Source organism: Panthera tigris, chromosome B1 (genome assembly GCF_018350195.1).
Source record: "Panthera tigris isolate Pti1 chromosome B1, P.tigris_Pti1_mat1.1, whole genome shotgun sequence".
Classification (NCBI taxonomy): Eukaryota; Metazoa; Chordata; class Mammalia; order Carnivora; family Felidae; genus Panthera; species Panthera tigris.
The window spans coordinates 9,599,028-9,621,622 of NC_056663.1; positions in this window are offsets into that span (position 1 = coordinate 9,599,028).

Consider the following 22,595-nt stretch of genomic DNA (forward strand, 5'->3'; position numbering starts at 1 on the left):
ATTCACACATGATGTAGATTACTCTGCAATAAATACAAACTGCTGATGCACACAACCACATTGATGGGTTATAAATTATCCCGTGTGAAAGAATCTAGCCAAAAATTCACATGTAATTCCATTTCTAGTGAATTCTAGAAACACAAATAAATTTTAGTGACAAAACACATCAAGATTTACTGCAAAGAAGATTTGTATGAACTTTTTTTAAACATTTATTTATTTTTGAGACAGAGAGAGAGCATGAACAGAGGAAGGTCAGAGAGAGAGAGAGAGAGAGACAGAATCCAAAACAGGCTCCAGGCTCTGAGCTGTCAGCACAGAGCCTGATGCAGGGCTTGAACTCACGGAGCTTGAGATCATGACCTGAGCTGAAGTCAGATGCTCAACCGACTGAGCCACCCAGGCGCCCCTTTAGGAACTTTTTAAGAGATATTTCATTGTCATCATAAGTATTTGTCAAAGTTCATCAACCTGTACACCTAAAATTGGCACTTTTTACTGTATGCAGATTCTCTCTCAATATAGTTGATTTACACAACATGAAAATACCAATTTTCTAAGAAGCTGTATCTTAAAACTGGCGTGTTATTTCTATGTAGTATATTTTAGTGTCATATAAAATTATTTCAATTTTTTTTCATTTCTGTACAACTGATATTTATAGTCAGATCGACAAGTAGGGTCATGATAACACTCTTTCAGCTTTTAAAAATTGATGCAATTAAAAAGTAAAGCCCAGGTCTACCTAGGCAATGCCAAAAGTCCAGCCATATTGAATTTATGTACATATAAACGTATTGGACTTAATGCCCTTTTTAAAAAATGTTTATTGGGGGCCTGGGTGGCTCAGTTGGTTAAGCATCCGACTTCATCTCAGATCATGATCTCAGATCAAGATCTCATGATTTGTGAGTTCTAGCCCCACATAGAGCTCTGTGCTGACAGCTCAGAGCCTGGAGCTGCTTCATATTCTGTGTCTTCCTCTCTGCCCCTCCAATTCTCATGCTTCATCTCTTTGTGTCTCTCTCAAAAATAAATAAACATTAAAAAATTAAAAAATTTAAAAAATAACAAATGCTTATTTATTTTGGGAGAGAGGGAGAATCCCAAGCAGCCTCGGGCTGTCAGTGTAGAGCCCAACGTATGGCTTGATCTCACAACCATGAGATCGTGCCCTGAGCTGAAATCAAGAGTTAGATGTTTAATCAACTGAACCACCCAGGTGCTCTGATTTAATGCCTTTTTAAAAAGTTAAATTCAATAAATGCCAATTATAAGTGATTTTTATTTACATTAAGTGTTTTGGTAGAATTTATTTTACCGTGTGTGTGTGTGTGTGTGTGTGTGTGTGTGTGTGTGTGTGTGTGTGTGTATTTTTGCTTAATAGTATCAAATTTACCCTTGAATATTGTTAGGACGTGTATTACTATATTACTATTTGGTGAAGTGCCTTCAGTGGAAATGCAGTACATTAAATATAGTGTATACATGGTTATAACCAAAAGCCTAAAAGGTTAGAACTTCTGTTTCAAATTAGAATTGAAAAGATTTTTCTCTGTCCTCAAATTTCACTTTTCAGTCAATGTGATGTCCCTTGTAGTTAGTGTTGGTTAACTAGTTGACTTGCACTGTTCTTTTTTAGTTATTTTTTTTTTTTAGTGTATTTATTTGTTTTGAGAGACAGAGTGAGAGAGCAGGGGCAGAGAGAATCCCAAGTAGGCTCCACCCATCAGCAAGGAGCTCAAAGGGGGGCTCGAACTCATGCATGATGAGATCCTGACCTGAGCTGACTTCAAGAGGTAGACACTTAACTGCCTGAGCCACCCAGACACCCTGAGTTGCTGTTCTTAAACACTGATACTCTGTTATCTCAATTTTCACATGCACATACACCCCTTCCCTGCATTTAGGTCCAGACCAATAGAAAACTCAGACTCCCTTGTATAGAACTCTACAATAGACTTTCACTTTCCCATTCTATCCAAATTATCTTGTTTGTTTTCCTCCTAAAACATAACTATGGATAATAAATTTTGTATGTATTTTTTTATGGTTCAAAAGAGTCTAACTTCTATGAAAGCATCTTTTGCCTCAATTTTTCACTGCTGTCTACTTAGTGCCTGAGTACAAGAGGTACTCATGAAATATTACTTTGATAGATTTAAGCATGAACACATAAACAAATAGATGCATCTGATTAATCAGGATATTTAGAGGAAATGAGGTTTTTCAGAGTTCTGACCAACCCTGCTGATCAAGTTTGTTTTGCAATCTTGGAGTTAGCCCATTTAAGTGAGAAATCAGGATTTCTCAGCTGGACCAACAAAATCTAAGCCACTTGTTTAGAAAATGAGCTGGATATCTTTATTAAAGCCTAGCTTTATATCTACTTTCAGGATTAAAGGACTTAGAAATTTTAAAATTTAGAACAAAACATACACCTAATTATTTTCAGTTCTACTGTCAAAGCACACTGATTATTTCAATTTATCCTGCCTATCACCCACTCAAGAAAACACTTATTCTCATTCTATCTATTCCCCTGATTACATTTGGTCCTCTGTCTCATTACCTGGATATTGTATTTCTGTTCAATTTCACCAAATTTAGCTACTGAAAAAATATCAACAAAAGGACTTTTTCCTTTACCTGATTCCAACTACAATCTAATTTAAGCCTAAGTTCTTTTCGAGAATATAAGGCCTATCTAGCCTTATATCCAAACTTCTCACAATCAAAATTTTTTTAGTTCCAATTTGGCCCAAATTGAAGAAGACCATGCATAGAAGCAACAGTAGGAACTTGTAAAGGAATTTGGTTGTTTTCTCTTCTTCTGTGACATAGGTTTGACTTATTCATCACCACTCGTTCTGCAGCATGAATTTAAAACAGGAGAAAGTACAGCTCTTTGTGTTTCATGCAGCAGATCAATTTAGTATGTCAGAAAACAGTTTACTTTCATTTGCTTCCTGGACTGTCAGAGAACCTCGCAATTTTTTTTAATAAGGAACTAATATTAAGAGTGAATTAGATTTGGATTCAAGTCACAGGTACATTATTTGTTAGATGTGACCTTGGGGAAGTATTACAGTCAGGATGATTCATACGGAGTGTGTTAAGGATTGACCAAGGAATGTTTGGTAGCATTTTCATTGATCAAGGAAGACTAAGCTTTGCAAGAAAGATACTGGAGCCCAATCAAAAGAGAAGCTCTACCATAGAAGATTACTGAAATTCTACAGTGAAGGCCCCCCTCAACATCCAAGCTGAATGGATGTCTGTCAGTGAGATTATATTGTTTTCACCTGTCTGCATCAATATAATTCTCTAATTTGTATTATTAAGTGGAATAAAATAGTTTATCATCACCATATTTTTCTATTCAATGATTTTTCCTCTAACTCTGCTTCGTTCATTTTCATATTTTATAAATTTATCTTTAAGGTCTACATTCCTTTTGTAGAATATAGGAATACTGAACCCAATCCTATATTTTTATTCATTAAAATATTAGCATGCTTATCATGCCATTCACAATATTTTTTCCCACTAATCAGAAACCTGTGGTCTCAAATGAGTAATAAGACCTTTCCAACTTTCTATTAATATTCATAAAAGTAATACTTCAGAATAGTCTTCCTATTATTTGGACAGTATTAGAGAAAGTGTCCTGGGATTTTTATTCATAAAGAACACATTAGTTCAGCCTCAATAAAAATTTAGTAAGTGTACAGATTTCAATACCTTTTTGTCTCTTAAGATTTGAAGGTTTGGGAAGTAATACTTCCATTGAAACTTTAATATAATTGTAACTTTTATTGAGATTACTTTCCTCTAATAGACATTGTAAGAATTGTTACCAAATAAGCTAACAATTTTTTGAATTTTAAAATTTTCATGTAACTTTCATTTGGTAAGAAAAAATTGATACTACAAATGTATCTACTTGTAAGAGATAAAGCTGTAATTTTCCTCAGCAAGCAACAGTTGTTTGCATATTCTGACAAATAGTGGGGGGAAAAAAACAATTGTTTGGAAATTATTTCAACAGATGCCAACTTATGAATAATTGCTGTAATAATTGCTGAAACTTCTCTTTTCCAGATTTTGTGTGATTAGTAGTCATCCAAAGTAAAATGCTTAACATGTTTGTTTTACACAATTATCACATCACTTAATAAAATTTAAATGGGTGGAATCATAAATTAAAAATCAAATTTCTATGAGAATGAGATAGGAATACAAACATTCGCATGGCTCTTCTTTATTTCTTCTTCTCCCTGACTTGTCTTGCTTTTAACACTCAAATGCAGATGTCTAAACTCAGTACAAGAGAGGCTACTTCTATAATATTTTAGAGTAGTTCAGGATATTAAGTGCTTAATTCAGCATATTATTTTACATATGCTAAATTTAATTGAAAGTTATTAAGGTGCTTGTATGGAATTAAAAGTAAACATGAATTTTTTAAAAATGTGTATTGATTATAAACTCAACATTTAATCTTTAAAACAGCCATATGTGTAACACCATCATAAAAAATAGAATAGTGGATTGTGTAATCTGCTTTCAAGGATTTTATAACAAACAACACTTGTTTTTCTTTAGCAATGGGAACTTTTTGTTCACCTAGATTATTTGTTTTCAAAACATGAGCAGAACAAAAAACCCCAACTGTGATAAAATAGTTTAATTATAGAACCAGAGAAATAGTAAACATGATTCCTTAATTAGTAAGTATCATCTAGCAATGAATAAATCAGACTACAAATATTACATAGATATTTCATCTTTCTCATTGTTTTGAAATGACTATATCTTCCCTTTCTTGAAGATACAGCCACATGTTTTCTCATCATTTCATTGATCTATTAATAAACACCTGCAAAAATACCCTATTATTTAATTCACCCCAGACTTGGCACCCAAACATCAGGATGAAAAGTGCCTAGACTTTATGTCAAGGAGCTAAATTGACTCATCTTAAAGCATTTGTTTTATGGACAGGTGTCTCTTGGAACTCTCTCCAAGGTGAGAAGTGATGGCAGGCACCACTTTTCAATTCTCCTACCTTGCTGATGCCTGCCAATGCAGCATCATTTTTGTATTCTCCTCTCAACCTTGCTGCCCCCTAATGTATGGGTTGGGTGCTCCCCTGTGGCCCTGCCCCACTAAGCCCAGCCAATTCAAATGGTAAATGAAGGGGATGCCCCTTGAATGCCTGGCTCTCAGGGCCAGGTAGGGCTTGCCTTTCTGGGCTCTGAAGGACTCAAACAGAGACCATTCTTTGCAGACTACAACCCCCAGGGCACGGCACAGACAGCAGACTGCAACACACCTAGTCCTTCTGTGAAAACACCCTCCAGACTGGTAGGGATAGCTGTTGCATCTAATACAGACAAACACAGAGAATCAAGAAAATGAGGAAATGGGAATATATTCCATATGAAACAAAAAGTAAATAAAACCATGGAAAAATCCTTAATGAAATGGAGGTAAGTAATCAATTTTTAGTTGATAAAAAAGTTCAAATCAAAGTTTAGTTGATAAAGTTCAAAACTTTATAGTCATAAAGTTGCCCATCAATCTATAGAGAACAATGGATGAACACAGATAAATCTCCAAGATATATATATATAAATATATATATATATATATTTATATATATATATATATTTATATTTATATTTATAGTACCAAAGAGAAGTTATAGATTTGAAGCAAAAAATAACTGAACTGAAAATTACACTAGAGTGGTAAAGTAATGAACGAGATGAGGACAAAAGAAAAAAAAAGGAATTTACCATCATTGAACTAACCTTGGAAGAAATGTTAAAGAGACTTCTTTAAGCTAAAATGGTAGGGTACTAATTAGTAACAAGGAAACTTGAGTATAAAAATGACACTGATAAAGGAGAATGTATAGTAAAGAGTGAAGTTAGTATGAACGTTAGAAGACAAAAGTAATACAAATAACTATAACTACAGTAATTACTTAATGGACACACAAAATTACAAGATGGAAATGTGAAATCAAAAACAAAATATCGAGTTCATGAGAAATTAACTCGCGATCATCATGAAGGAGGCTGGCATTTATATAGGCTGATATATGGAAGGCTCATGATAACAGCAAATCAAAAACCTGTACTACATACATGACAGCTGCTATTCTCACTATCTAACTGTAACATTAACAAAGGCAGAAAACCCCAAGTGAAGAGAGAAAGAGAAGTAGAGAGCAACAGAGAGAACTCCCAAACAGCCATAAAATGATTATAAAAGTGGCAATAACTACATAAGAATCAGTAATTACTTTAAATATACCTGGACTAAATGCTTCAATCATAAAACAGAGTAGATGAATGGAACAACAAAACCCATTTATAGGTTGCCTACAAGAGATTCATCTCACATAGAAGAGCACAAAGAGTCAAAGTGAAGGGAGGTAACAAGAGGCTTCATGCAAATGGAAAAAAAAAAGCTGGAATAGCTATACTGCTATACTCTTATCAGAAAAAGATTTTCTAACAAAGATTGTAATAACAGGGGCATTTCATAGTGATAAAGCAGTCAATCTATTAAGGAGATATAATTTTTAAAAATATTTATGCACCTCAGCCTGGAACACTTAATATATAAAGTGAATATTATCAGACTAAACAGGATGAATTGAATTCAGTACAATAATAGTAAGGAACTTTAACACCCCATTTACATCAACTAATATATCATCCAGACAGAAAATCATTGGCTTTAAATGACACATTAGACCAGATACACTTAACAGATATACCAGAACATTCCAGCAAAAACAGTAGAATATATGTTCTTATCCAATGCACCTGGAACATTCTACAAGATCATATATTAGGCCCCAAAACAAGTCTAAATAAATTATGGAGAATGAAATCATATCAAGCATCTTTCAGCCCACAGCACACAATATAAAACTGAAAATCAACCACAAAAATAAAACTAGAAAAAATGCAAATATGTACAGATTAAACAATATGCTATTGAATAACCAATGGTCCAATGAAGAGAGCCAGTAAATAATTAAAAATATAGCTTGAGAGAGGCACCTGGGTGGCTCAGTTGGTTGAGTGTATGACTCTTGATCTCAGCTCAGGTCATGATATCATCGTTCATGAGACTGAGACCCACATCAGGCTCTGCAATGACAGCAAAGAAATTGCTTGAGATTCTCTCTCTCTCTCTCTCTCTCTCTCTCTCTCTCTCAAAATAAACTACCAACAAATTATACGCGTGCGCGCGCACACACACACACACAGCTTGAAAGAAAGGAAAATTAATATACAACATACCAAGACATATGGGATGCCACAAAAGTAATTCTAAAAGGGACATCTTAGTAATGCAAGCTTACTTCTGGGGGCGGTGGGAGGCCTCTCAAGACAAGCTAATTTTACACCTAAAGGAAGCAGAAGAAGAGTAACAAATGAAGATCAAAGTTAGTAGAAGGAAGGAAATGATAAAACTCAGAGTGGAAATAAATGAAATAGAGGCTAAAAATTTAACAGAAAATATCAATGAAGCTAAGAGCTAATGCTTTGAAATAGAAAACTAGAAGAAATGGACAAATTCCTGGAGATATTCATTCTTCCAAGACTGATTAAGGAGTAGAATATCTGAACAGGCCAATTTTTAACAAGGATATTGTGAGGTTTTTAATTACTGATTCAGGACCAAAGTATCACTGGGGAATTCTACCAAACCTTCTAAGAAGAGTTAAAACCTATTTTTCTCAAGCTGTTCCAAAAGCTGAAGAGGAAGAAAGCCTTCCAAGCTCTTTCTCAAAGACCAGGATTAGCCTGATACCAAAACTAGACAAAAATACCATTTAAGAGAGAGAGGGAGAGAGAGAGAGAGAGAGAGGAGAGAGAGAGAGAGAGAGAGAGAGAGAGAGAGAGAGAGAGAGAGAGAGAGAGAATTGCAGGCCAATATCCCTGATGAACACAAATGAAAAATCCTCAATAAAACACAAGCAAACTGAATTCAACAACACATTCAAAGGTCATACACCATGATCAAGGAACATTTATTCTAGGGATGTTAGGTTAGTTCAATATCGTAATGATACACCACATCAACAAAATGAAGGAAAAAATCTTATGATATTCTCAATAGATGCTGAAAAAGCATTTGACAAAATTCAGCATCAATTTATGATAAAAACTCTCACCAAACAAAGCTGCTATAGACATAACGTACCTCAACACAAGAGGGACAAGACCAGAGGTAACATCATACTCAATGGTGAAAAGTTAAAAGCTTTTCCTCTAAGAGCAGGAAGTAACCCAAGGATGTCCACTCTTGCCACTTTTTTTTAAAGTTTATTTATTTGAGAGAGATATAATGTGAGCAGGGGAAAAGGAGAGAGAGAGAGAGAGAGAGAGAGAGAGAGAGAGAGAGAGAGAGAGAGAGAGAGAGAGAGAGTCAGATGCCCAACCAACTGAGCCATCCAGGCACCCCACTCTGGCCTCTTTTGTTAAAAATATTTTTGGAATTCCTGGCCACAGCAATTAGTCAAGAAAAGGAAATGAAAAGATTCCCAATGGAAAAGGAAGAAATAAAATTGTTACCAACTGCAAGTGAAATTATTTTACATATAAAAACCCTAAAAACTCCACCCCAAAACTGTTAGAATGAAGTTTTACACACAAATTGCACTTTTATAAAAAAACAAAAATAGAAATTAATAAAGCATTCCCATTTACAGTTGCATCAAAAAGATTCAGTAGTTAAGAATAGATTCATCAAAGGAGGGAAAGAAATGTAAACTGTAAGGCATTGTTCAAAGAAATTGAAGACAACACAAATAAATGATAAAATATCACATGCTTATGGACTGGAAGAATCAGTATTGTTAAAATGTCTATATTGCCCCTAGCAATCTATCAATATGACATAATCTCTATTTAATAAAAAAAAAAAAGGAGGAGCCAAGATTGCAGAAGAGCACAGATTTTTTGCATCTTGTGTCCATCCATGAAATATAGCCAGATCAACACTAAACCATCCTGCACCCCTAGAAAACTGATTTGAGGATTAACACAACAATCTGCACAACCTGAACCACAGAACTCAGCAGGTACATGGCAAGGAGAGGTGACCTGGGGGAGAGAAAAGCCGCAGAGGGCAGGGAGCTGTTTTTGCTTGTGGAGACAGGATGGGGATGGGGGGAGAGCAGGGGAAAATATCCACCCCCCCAAAATCAGCTGGAGAGAAAGTGGAAACGTGGAAACAGCCACAGGGACTGAACTAAAAAGGGAGAAATGACAAAGAAGATGGTTTAAATTCCACTAAGACTATATAAACAGAGGAGCGCAGTGTCTGAAATTCCACCGCTGAATACCTGGCAGTGCTCTGTTGGGAAGGGTGAATCCCCAGGAGCAGAGTGAGGTCCAGGAAATTCTCAGGCAACATGGGGATAAGGGGTTCCATTGCTGGAAAGAGATTTGATAGAGGCTGTGTGGTCACCCAGTCCCAGCAGACCCCAGAGGTCCCAGCAGACCCCAGAGAACAACCACATTTGCTGGTGCTGGAACAAGGTCATTAAGGGTGAAGCCTGGCCCCAGATCTGTGTTGTGATTTTCCATAATCCCCAAAACACTGCTGCCACATGATTACGTGAACTTTTTCTGGGCCAGGCTGGCACCCTCCACAGTCTGTGGGCATAGGCTGCAGCACGGTCCCGCTAATGTTCCTGGGTTTGGCCAGGACCAGGCCATTGCTCAATGAGACCCTCCCACAGAAGTTCAGAGCAGGTCAAAGCCACAGTCCCTCAGAAGTGAGGGGTCGGGAAACACAGCCTCATTTCAGACAACACTCAGGAGAGCAGTGCCACCTGGCAACCTGAAGGCTTAGTCACAGACAGTGTGAAAGTGGGGAGTGGACAGAAGTCGGAGATAAAGGATGGGTGTGTGGTTGCTTGTTGGGGAGAGCAGAGTTTTGATACTAGAGACTGGTAGCTGGCGATGCCATTTTCACCCCTCCCACGCATGCGCATACACACCTACAAGTGCCACAACAATCCCCCTTCCCCCGCACACCCCCCCCCTCCTAAACTAAGCAGCGCCATCTAGTGGGGAACACAGCTGTTACACTAAGCCCAGCCCAACTGGGCCATCTTTTCAATTTTCTTTTTTTCCTTCTTTTTTGTTTCTTTTCTTTTTCTTAAAAGTAGACTTTTTCTTTCTGTATTCAATTCTTATTAAAATATTAGTCTTTATTTTTTCTACTATATTTTTTACTTTTTTGTAAATTTTTTAAATTCTATCTTACTTCCATCATTTCATTTTATTCTATTTCATTCTATTCATTTTCTCAAATTATCATGCATTTTCCTTTTTTGTTCTTTTTTCTCTAATCTGCCAAGCTCCTTTCAATAAAAAGACCAAAACGCACCTAGAATCTAGCATCATTTAGTTGATGTTTTTGTGTGTTGTTTTTAATTTTTTAATTTTAATTTTTTTACCTCATCAATTCCTTTTCTCCCTTCAAAATGACAAAACGAAGGAATTCTCCCCAAAAGAAAGAGAAGGAAGAAACAACAGCCATGGACTTAATCAACACAGATACAAGCAAGATGTCTGAACCAGAATTTAGAATCATGATTATAAGAATACTAGCTGGGGCCAAAAATAAATTAAAATCCCTCTCTGTGGAGATAGAAGAAGTAAAAACTAGTCAGGATGAAATAAAAAATGCAAGAAGTGAGCTGCGTCTTGAATGAATGCCACAGCAGCAAGGATGGATGAGGCAGAAAAGAAAATCTGTGATATAGAGGACAAACTTATGGAGAATAAGGAAGCAGAAAAAATGAGGGAGACTAAGGCAAAAGAGCATGATTTAAGAATTAGAGAAATCAGTGACTCATTAAAAAGGAATAACATCAGAATCATAGGGGTCCCAGAAGATGGAGAGAGAGAGAAAAAGCGGTAGAAGAGTTATGTGAGCAAATCATGGGGGAAAACTTTTGTAACCTGGGGAAATACACAGACATCAAAATCCAGGAAGCACAGAGCACTCCCATAAGATTCAACAAAAACCAACCATAAACAAGGCATGTCATAGTCGAATACACAAAATACTCAGGCCAGGAAAGAATCATGAAACCAGCAATGGAAAAAAAGTCCTTTACAAGGGAAGACAGATCAGGTTGGCAGCAGACCTATCCACAGAAATTTGGCAGGCCAGAAAGGAGTGGCAGGATATATTCAATGCGCTGAATTGGAAAAATATGCAGCGAAGAATTCTTTATCCAGCAAGACTGTCATTCAAAATAGAAGGAGAGATTAAAAGTTTCCCAAAACAAAAATTAGAGTTCATGACCACTAAGCCAGCCCTGCAAAAAATTTAAGAGGAACTCGCTGAGGGGAGAAAAGATGAGAAAAAATAAATAAAAGACCAAAAGCAACAAAGACTAGAAAGAACCAGAGAACACCACCAGAAACTTCAACTCTACAATAAACATAATGGCAATAAATTCATATCTTTCAGTACTCACTCTAAACATCAATGGACTCAATGCTCCAATCAAAAGACACAGAGTAACAGAATGGATAAGAAAACAAGATATTTTCTTATGCTGTTTACAAGAGACCCACTTTAGACCTAAAGACACCTTCAGATTGAAAATAAGGGGATGGAGAACCATCTATCATGCTAATGGTTGACAAAAAAAAATCCGGAGTAGCCATACTTGTATCAGACAATCTAGACTTCAAAATAAAGACTGTAACTAGAGATGAAGAAGGGCATTATATCATAATTATGGGGTCTATCCACCAAGAAGACATAATCATTGTAAACATTTATACTCCAAATGTGAAAGCACCCAAATATATAAAATAATCACAAACATAAAGAAACTCATTGATAGTAATACCATAATAGTAGGGGATTTCAACACCCCACTTACTACAATGGACAAACCATCTAAACAGAAAATCAACAAGGACACAATGGTTTTGAATGACACACTGGACCACATGGACTTAACAAATATATTCAGAACATTTTATCCTAAAGCAGTGGAATATACATTCTTCTCCATTGCACATGGAAATGTTCTCCAGAATAGATCACATACTGGGACACAAATCATCCCTCAACAAGTACAAAAAAGTCAAGATCATACCGTGCATATTTTCAGACCACACCATTATGAAACTCGAAACCAACCACAAGAAAAAATGTAGAAAGATAACAAATAGTTGGAGACTAAAGAACATCCTACTAAATAGTGAATGGGCTAACCAAGAAGTTAAAGAGGAAATTAAAAAGTAAATGGAAGCCAACGAAAATGATAACACCATAGCGCAAAACCTCTGGGGTGCAGCAAAGGTGGTCATAAGAGGGAAGTACATAGCAATCCAAGCCTTATTAAAGAAGGAAGAAAAGTCTCAGGTACACAATCTAACCATACACCTTAAACAGCTGGAAAAAGAACAGAAAATAAAACCCAAAACCAGCAGAAGACAGGAAATCATAAAGATTAGAGAAGAGATCAGTGCTATCGAAACCAAAACCAAAACAAAACAGTAGAACAGATCAATGAAACCAGGAGCTGGTTCTTTGAAAGAATAAACAAAATTGATAAACCACTGTCCAGTTTGATCAAAAAGAAAAACGAAAGGACCCAAATAAATAAAATCAAGAATGAAAGAGGAGAGATCACAACCAACACAGCAGAAATAAAAATAATAATAAGAGAATATCATGAGCAATTATACGCCAATAAAAGGGGCAACCTGGAAGAAATTGACAAATTCCTAGAAACATATAAACTACCAAAACTAAAACATGGAGAAATAGAAAATTTGAACAGATCCATAACCTGCAAAGAAATGGAAGTAGTAACCAAATATCTCCCCAGAAAAAACAAGAGTCCAGGGCTGGATGGCTTTCCAGGGGATTTCTACCAAACATTTCAGGAAGAGTGAACACCTATTCTCTGGAAGCTGTTCCACAAAGTAGAAATGGAAGGAAAACTTCCAAACTCTTCCTATGAATCCAGTATTACCTTGATTCCAAAACTAGACAATGACCCCACTAGAAAGGAGAACTACAGACCCATTTCCCTGATGAACATGGATGTAAAAATCCTCAACAAGATTTTAGCCAACTGGATTCAACAATACATTAGAAAAATTATTCACCATGGCCAAGTGGGATTTATACCTGGGATGCAGGGCTGGTACAATATCTGCAAAACAATCAATGGGATTCATGACATCAATAAAAGAAAGGACAAGAACCCTATGATCCTCTCAATAGATGCAGAGAAAGCATTTGACAAAATACAGCATCGTTTCTTGATAAAAACTCTTAAGAAAGTAGGGATAGAAGGATCATACCTTGATATCATAAAAGCCATATATGAAAGACCCAATGCTAATATGTTAAAATGTTGATACTACCCAAAGCAATCTACATATTCAATGCAATCCCTATCAAAGTAACACCAGCATTCTTCACAGAGCTAGAACAAATAATCCTAAAATTTGTATGGAACCAGAAAAGACTCCAAATAGCCAAAGGGATCTTGAAAAAGAAAACCAAAGCAGGAGGCATCAAAATCCCCAAATTCAAGCTGTACTACAACGTTGTAATCATCAAGACAGTATGGTACTGGCACAAGAACAGACACTCAGGTCGATGGAACAGAATAGAGAACCCAGAAATAGACCCACAAACATATGGACAACGAATCTTTGACAAAGGAGGAAAGAATATCCAATGGAATAAAGGCAGTCTCTTCAGCAAGTGGTGCTGGGAAAACTAGACAGTGACATGCAGAATGAACCTGGACCACTTTCTTACACCATACAAAAAAATAAAAAAATGGATGAAAGACCTCAATGTAAGACAGGAAGCCATCAAAATCCTTGAGGAGAAAGCAGGCAAGAACCTCTTTGATCTTGCTCACAGTAACTTCTTATCAACACATCTCTGAAGGCAAGAGAAACAAAAGCAAAAATGAACTACTGGGACCTCATCAAAATAAAAAGCTTCTGTACAGTGAAGGAAACAATCAGCAAAACTAAAAGGCAACTGACATAATGGGAGAAGATATTTGCAAATGACATATCAGATAAAGGGTTAGTATCCAAAATCTATAAAGAACTATCAAACTCAACACCCAAAAACAAACAATCCAGTGAAGAAATGGGCAAAAGACGTGAATAGACACTTCTCCAAGGAAGACATCCAGATGGCCAACTGACACATGAAAAAGTGCTCAGCATCACTCATTATCATGGAAATACAAATCAAAACCACAATGAGATACCACCTCACACCTGTCAGAATGGCTAATATTAACAACTCAGGCAACAACAGATGTTGGTAAGGATGTGGAGAAAGAGGATCTCTTTTGCATTGTTGGTGGGAATGCAAGCTGGTGCAGCCACTCTGGAAAACAGTATGGAGGTTCTTCAAAAAACTAAAAATAGAACTATCCTATGACCCAGCAATTGCATCACTAGGTATTTATCCAAGGGATATAGGTGTGCTGTTTCAAAGGGACGCATGCACCCCCATGTTTATAGCAGCACTATCAACAATAGCCAAAGTATGGAAAGAGTCCCAATGTCCTCTGATGGATGAATGGATAAAGAAGATGTGTGTATATATACACACACACACACACACACACACACACACACACACACACACACACACAATGTAGTATTACTCAACAATCAAAAAGAATGAAATCTTGCCATTTGCAACTACATGGATGGAACTGGAGGGTATTATGCTAAGTGAAATTAGAGAAAGACAAAAACGTATGACTTCACTCAAATGAGGACTTTAAGAGACAAAACAGATGAACATAAGGGAAGGGAAACAAAAAGAATATAAAAACACAGAGGGGGACAAAACAGAAGAGACTCATAAGTATGGAGAACAAACTGAGGGTTACTGGAGGGGTCGTGGGAGGGGGTATGGGCTAAATGGGTAAGGGGCACTAAGGAATCTACTCCTGAAATCATGGTTTCACTATATGCTAACTAATTTGGATGTAAATTTTAAAAAAGAAAAAAAGTTAAAAACATACATGACAGCCAGTTATAACAACTTGAAGATTCTCTGAACTACTGATGCATATTGCCATGCATTTGAGATGTGGACAAAAGAAGACAAATTTCTGTTCTACCTTAATAAATAATTCCAGGCCACTTTATTATTTTCTAAGTGATATCTGACTTTCAAGAATATCATTTACTTCAACAGCAAGACAGATCATAAATTTCCTTTCCAAGTACAACTTTGAAAATTATGTGTTGGATCCTATATATGTCAGATACTCGATTCAAATATATTTTAGATTATGTATTTCCCAAACTCCTGATCATTTACTAACAAACTGAAGCCCTGTCTGATAGCTAGAAGCGTTACTTTTACATGATGCATTTAGCTTCGTGAAACTTTAAACAAGTACTTTCGGGTGCAACTCATTTTCTTCATTATTCCACAGTGACCGATTTCAGTAGCTGCTCTGGAATGCACATTTCAACTCACGTTAACATACTGTTAATGTATTTAAAGTGTTTATGTATAGTCAACATGGAAAATGCATTTCATTTAAAAGTAGAAACAGGTTCCCCTTTCTAAATGAAAAATTTATGAATATGTAAATGTGAGTTCAAATCATAGCATAGGGATCTTTTTTGGGAGATAGTCAGTAATAAAAAGAGTGAATGCTAATGATGTATTTTGAAGACTATATTATTAAACAAGTGAAATACAACATGGAAATATTGAAGAACTTGGGGGACAGAGACTATATTTAGTGTGGACTCTCACTTCTGTTTTTTATTAGCTTTTAAGTAGTTATAATAATACATGCATTCCCTCCTTCTAATATTTTTGTAATGGCAAAAAGGAAAATATATATGGATATTGTTTTAAGAATTTTAAAAACCAATTAAATGTGATTTTCATTGTTTTTAGTGATTTTATTCTTTTTTTTAATATTTATTTGTTTTGAAAGGGGGAGAGAGGGAGTGCGGGGCAGGGGCAGAAAGAGAGGAAAAGAGAGAATCTATTCCCGCAGAGTCCAAGGCAGGGACTCTATCCCACAAACCAGGAGATCATGACCTGAACAGAAATTAAGAGCTGGGCATTTAACTGACTGAGCCACCCAGGCACCCCTAAGTATTTTTATTCTTTGAGAGCCATGATGACATTAATAGCAATAATTAATAAAAACAGAATCTCATCATGCACCTAATTACATATTCATGACTGAATCTGCCACTTACTGACCTGGTAAAGAAGGAGGAGGCTTGGTTTTAGCACCTCTTTCCATCAGAACAGAGAAAACCCATGAAAATCATTCTATCTTTTACAGGAGAGTGGAGAAAGTATTGATAAAAACCTCAGCATGCAGTTTTCCCTTGAACTATAAATGCTCGCTGTATGTTGCGGGGGGGGGGGGGAGTTTTTGTTTTGCCTGAGTAGGCTAACTATTTTGGGGGCAGGGAGATATACATGGTTTTTCCAAGCTTGTCTCTGACTGTTTTGGGAAAAGGTTTTTTCTAATTCTGTTCATTGGTAGCAGCAACAGCTGGTTCTCCTCCCTCTGATGGAGATTGCCACCATGTCCTTTCCTTTCCCAGCTGATGAGGGTGTCTATTATTTATGATCATTAGATTACACTCATCCCTCAGCTTTTGGGCAGGTATACAAAAACAAATCGGCACATCAATCTTTTCCTCGCTGAGTTTCCAGTCTATGGATTCACACCTGCCCTTCTCCCGTATTTATCAGGCAAAAGCTCGTATCCACAGATGGGCCCAGCACCATGAAGGAAAGGAAAATCAAAATGTAAAAGAATTCACATCTACAGGCAATTCCATCATCTTACTCAAAATGCTCAAAAAAAACCCAACATTAGCCCTTGATAATCCATGGTGGTCAATTAGCAGCAGCAGTGTTTTATTTCTAGTGAATGTCTTTTAGATGTAAACACATCATTACCTATAAATATCAGGAATAAAATGTATATGTTCAACTTGTTAAAAATATACAGGGAAAGAAAATACTTTTTGATACGGTAAAGAAACAAATAATAGTTCCTTGTAGTAAATTAGTAGCCCTAAGAGTCATTTTAGAAAAGGAAGAGGTGCTAAAATCCACGTGTGTCCCAAAGCAAATGCTTTACATTGTTTCAAAGTTAATGCACCAAGGTGTCCTTATTTAAAGGACTCTACAGCGATCATAATATTATTCCCATTTTTATAGGAGTTACAGAGCTTAACGTATTTCTACATTTCTATCCACTTGTATAAATTCATCCTGACCTTTGGTTCATGTTCAGAGAGTGATTGCACCACACTGTGGCTTTAGTTGGATTAATAGATTTTTTTTGGCTTCCTGCATAAAACATGATGGATACTACGCATATCTTTAGTGTAAGAAACATAAAACTAAGTTCACTGACTTTTGCAATGTAATGACATGAATCGAAAAGGAATCCAGAGCTTTATTTTAGGTATCTATTTACAAGGCCACTGTAAATGAATGAAAAGTAAAAATGGTAAGGTTAAGACCATTACATCATTTCTGTACTAAAGATAGATTTTTAAATACATGCCCTCTGACCTGGCCTTCATGTGAATTTCTAATAGCAACTGTGCTTTGAACTGCACTCAGTAGTTACAAAACTCTAGAAGAAAAATAAAAACAAAGATGAAAAAGTTAATTTTAGGATGTCTAAGTCAATACTACAATTATGTAGAAATAAGTACCACTTATTAATTCTGATAGTATCCTTGATATTTCATCTATTTACAATACCCCTTCTATCAAGTAGATTATATGGAATCTAACAAAGGATTTGGTGAAACTAAGGCAAAAGCTGACACTCATAATAAGAGAATGGAGTTTTAAAAATTATCTTTTAAGATGCTTAATTTTTCAAGTATGTTTAGACTCTAATGAAATTAATTAATGGTGTTTAAATTTATATATTTAAATATATATTTGTACATATTTTATACTTAAATCTCATAGCAACATCTACATATTCGTATTTGTACTCCTCATTATATCCCTATATATATTCATATGTGTGTCAATTAACTTATTTTAAGGTCTTCAGGTTAATAATAAAGCATTATTAATTTTTGCTTGCCTTAAAATGATCAGCTTATTTTTTTAAAAAAGCTAAGCCTGTGTTTTAAGTCATCTAAAATAATAACTCATCATTAACAATATTCAGTTCTATAATAGAAGATATAGTCTCAGGAAACAGAATATACCGTTAATCTGAAAATCATGAATGTCTTCTCTAACCTTTGGGTGTACTGAAATTTCGATGAAGATTTCTAACTGAAAACCAGCATGATTATTTCTGCTAAGAGTATTGTGTCTTATTATAGTCTCTACTGAGGATTGTAGAAAAGATCACACATTAGCCTAAAAAACAGCAGATAATAAGCAGTCCTAAAATATGATGTATAATCAACTTTAAAGAAATACATTTTGACTCGCAGACCCAGACAGCAGATAGGAAGAGACTAAAATCACCTCCTTTAAAGGATACACCAAACCTACACCTAAATACAGAGCAATTTCTCTTGGAGAACTGAGGCCTGATTAAAAAGGTTTTACACAACAAATGATAGAGGGGCCATTCAGTGGTGGGTAGAAAAGATAAAGGCACAGTAATGAGAACCCTTCCCTTGATGTGGCAATAGGGAGAAATATCACTGAGGGGCTCAGGCACAGATTTTCCTGCTCTAGTAGCAAAGTAACAATGCATTCTATCAGTTGTATTTCTATGCACTAGTCATAAGCTATCAGAAATAGAAATTAAGAAAACCATTTACCATTGCATCCAAAAGAATAAAATACCTATGAGTGTATTTAACCAAGGAGGTATAAGATCTGTATTCTGAAAACTAGAAAACATTGTTCAAAAAAAAAAAAAAAGGAAGATGACACAAATAAATGGAAAAATATTCTGTGCCATTGACAGTTTTCACAAAACTACAACAACCAACCATAAAATTTGTATAAAACCCAAAAGATCCTACACAGCCAAAGCAATCTTGAGAAAGAAAAAGCTGGAGGTATTCCAATATCAGACTTCAAACTATACTGCAAAGTTGAAATAATCCAAACAGTATGGTACTGATCAAAAACAGACACACTGATGAATGGAAAAGAATAGCAAACCCAGAATAAACCCATGAATACATGGTAAATTAATCTCTGACAAAGTAGATGGGAATATACAATGAGAAAAAGACGGTCTCTCCAATAAATGGTGTTGGGAAAACCTGACAGCCACATGCAAAAGAATGAAACTAAACCACTATCTCATACAATATATAAAAATAAACTCAAAATTCATTGTAGACTTGAAGACCTGAAACCATTACATTATTAGAAGAAAACATAGGCAGTAAGTTTTTGATGTTAGTCTTTGCAATATTTCTTAGATAGGTCTCTTAACAGACATTTTCCTGAGACAAAAGAAGGCCACCATGCCTGCGGCAACGTGTTTAGCATTAGTCACCATCAGGGAAAATACAAATCAAAACCATAATGAGAAAGCACCTTACACTCATCACATCAAGTATTATCAGAGAGACAAAAAATATCAAGTGTTGGCAATGATGTGGAGAAAAGGTGATTCTCATACACTATTGGTAGGCATGTAAGACTAAAATACCACTTAATACATATAATCCAGCAGTTCCAGTTTAGGGTATTTATCTCAAGAAAAATACCCCATCTATTTGAAGAGATATGTGAGCTCTTCGGTGTACTGCATTATTACTTAACAAAAACCAAGATATAGAAGCAATGTAAGAGCCCATTGTTAGATGAATGGATAAAAAATGCAATATTTGTATGTATGTATCTATATATATAATGAAATATTACTCAGCCAAAAAAGGAATTAAATCTTGCAAGGTGCTACAACATGGATGAACATAGAGGGTATTATGCTAAGGGAAAGAAGTCAGACACAGGAAGACAAATACTGCTTTTCATGTATATGTGGAATCCTAAAAACAAAGCATAGGAACAGAACAAAACAGACTCCCATACAGGAAGAAACCCTATTGTTTACAAGACGATGGTTGGTGGGCAAATTAGGCGAATAGAATTAAAAAGTAAGGTCTGGCGTGGGAACATAGTTAACAATATTGTAGTAAGTGTATGGTGACAGATGGTAATTGGACTCCTGGGGATCATTTCAAAATGTATAGAATATCAAATAACTAGGATGTACACCTGAAACTAATAGAATATTGTAATATTTCAATTTTAAAAATTACAATTACTGTTATCTCTATTAAATATGAAAGCGACCGTAAATACTCATGTTTGAAGTAACTTAAGACACCTTAGTTTTAATTTTTTGTATGTACAGGAAACATAACTTACTTTTTTTTTTTTTTAAAACAAGTGCTTCCTTAAGGGTTACACAATAGGATGATTATAAACTTTCAAAGTAGAAGTACCATAATATTAGAAATACATATGATCCATAGTATGCAAGTAAAACTTAGGTTTTAACCGAAATTAATCTAATATTAAGGGACAACAGCATGACATTTATTAAAAGTCAGAATCCAAGCCTTCACTTAACTTACTTTAGTATGTGGTTTTCAGGAGCTATTGAACCCTCTCAGAGTATTTTGACCTTACAAAGGGAATGATGAAACTGGCTTTTACTGGGGTTCTACAGTAAGCAAGCCAACTTATTCGAAGATTTAATTTTGGAGCCTAAAGGACATGAGGATTTTAAACATTGGCAACAACTAACTACTATCATTTTGTATTTGAAACATTTATGTTAAAATGCTCACACTTTGCCAAACAATAGAGGACTATAAAGAGTTAAAGCTGGAGAAAGGTAGAATAGCAATGCCTTAACATTCTTCCACCATTGTTTATTTAAAACATAACCTATAAAAATTGTTAAGTATTTGGAAAGGCCACCATTTATAAGAGCCATCAAAAATTATATGGTCTTGCATTTGAAGCTTTTAAAAATTATTTTCTTATAGAACATAAAAGTTACCATTTTAACCACTTTCAAATGTAAAATTTAGTGGCGTTAACCTATTTACATGGTTGTATAACTATCACCATCATTCATCTCCAGAAATTTATTTCCCGAAACTAAAATTCTGTACCCATCAAATAATAATTCTTCCTTTCCTCCTCCTAGCCCCTGGAAACCACCATTCTGCTTTCTCTAGGAATTTGACTACACTTGGTACCTGTTTTATGTTGCATCATATGGTATTTTTGATTTCTGCATCTGTTTTATTTTACTTAATATAAGGTCTTAATTGCTTATCCACTTGGTAGCTTTGCAAAAAAATTCATTCCTTTTTAAGGTTGAATAATGTTCTACTGTAGGTATATACTAAATTGAGTTGACCATTCATCAGTGGACATTTGGAGTATTTCCACATTTTGGCCACTGTGACTGTTGTTTATATCAACAATGGTATACAAATATCTCAAATCCCTGCCTAAAATACTTTTGGGTATTGCTCAGAAAGGTAAGTGCTGGGTTGTACATATGATAATACCATTTTTAATGTTTTCAGAAGCCACCATACTGTTTTCTACAGTGGATGCACCATTTTTCCTTCCCACCTAAAGAGTTTCAAATTCTCCACATTTTGGCCAGTACTTTTTTCTTTTCTTTTTTTACTGTTTTACATTAGGATGGGTGTAACCTAGCATTTTTTTGTAGCTTTGGCTTGCACTTAACTAATGATTATTGATGTTGATTTTTTTTTCATGTTTATTGGCCATCTCTATGTTTTCTTTGAAAAAGTATCTATTCAGTCCTTTTTTTAAAATTTTTTTTTAACGTTTATTTATTTTTGAGACAGAGAGAGACAGAGCATGAACGGGGGAGGGTCAGAGAGAGAGGGAGACACAGAATGGGAAACAGGCTCCAGGCTCTGAGCCATCAGCCCAGAGCCTGCCGTGGGGCTTGAACTCACGGACCCTGAGATCGTGACCTGAGCTGAAGTCGGATGCTTAACCGACTGAGCCACCCAGGCGCCCCTCTATTCAGTCCTTTAATTTTGAATCAGGTTGTTCATCGCGAGTTGCAGTTAAGTCTGAGGAGTTCTCTGTATATTCTGGCTATTAGTCACTCACTAGCATTTCTCCAGCTCTTCACATTGCCTTTTCACTCTGTTGACAGTGTCCCTTGATGAATACAAGTTTTTCTAATTTTATAATTGAGCCCAATTTATCCAACTGGCTTTTGTTGCTTGTACTTTTGTTGTCATACGCAAGAAATCGCTGCCAATTCCAATGTCACAAAACATTTTCCCCATATTTTCTTTCAAGACCTTTATGATTTCAGTTCTTACAGTTTCACCTCTCATCCATGTTGAGTTAATCATGTATATGATGTAAGAAAGGAACCCAACTTCATTCTTTTGTATGTGGATATCCAATTTTCAGAGCACCCACTGTTGAAAAAACTACTCTTTATATGATGAATGGTCTTGAAACCCTTGTAGAAAATCATTTGACCATTTATGTGACCATATTGTTTCTGT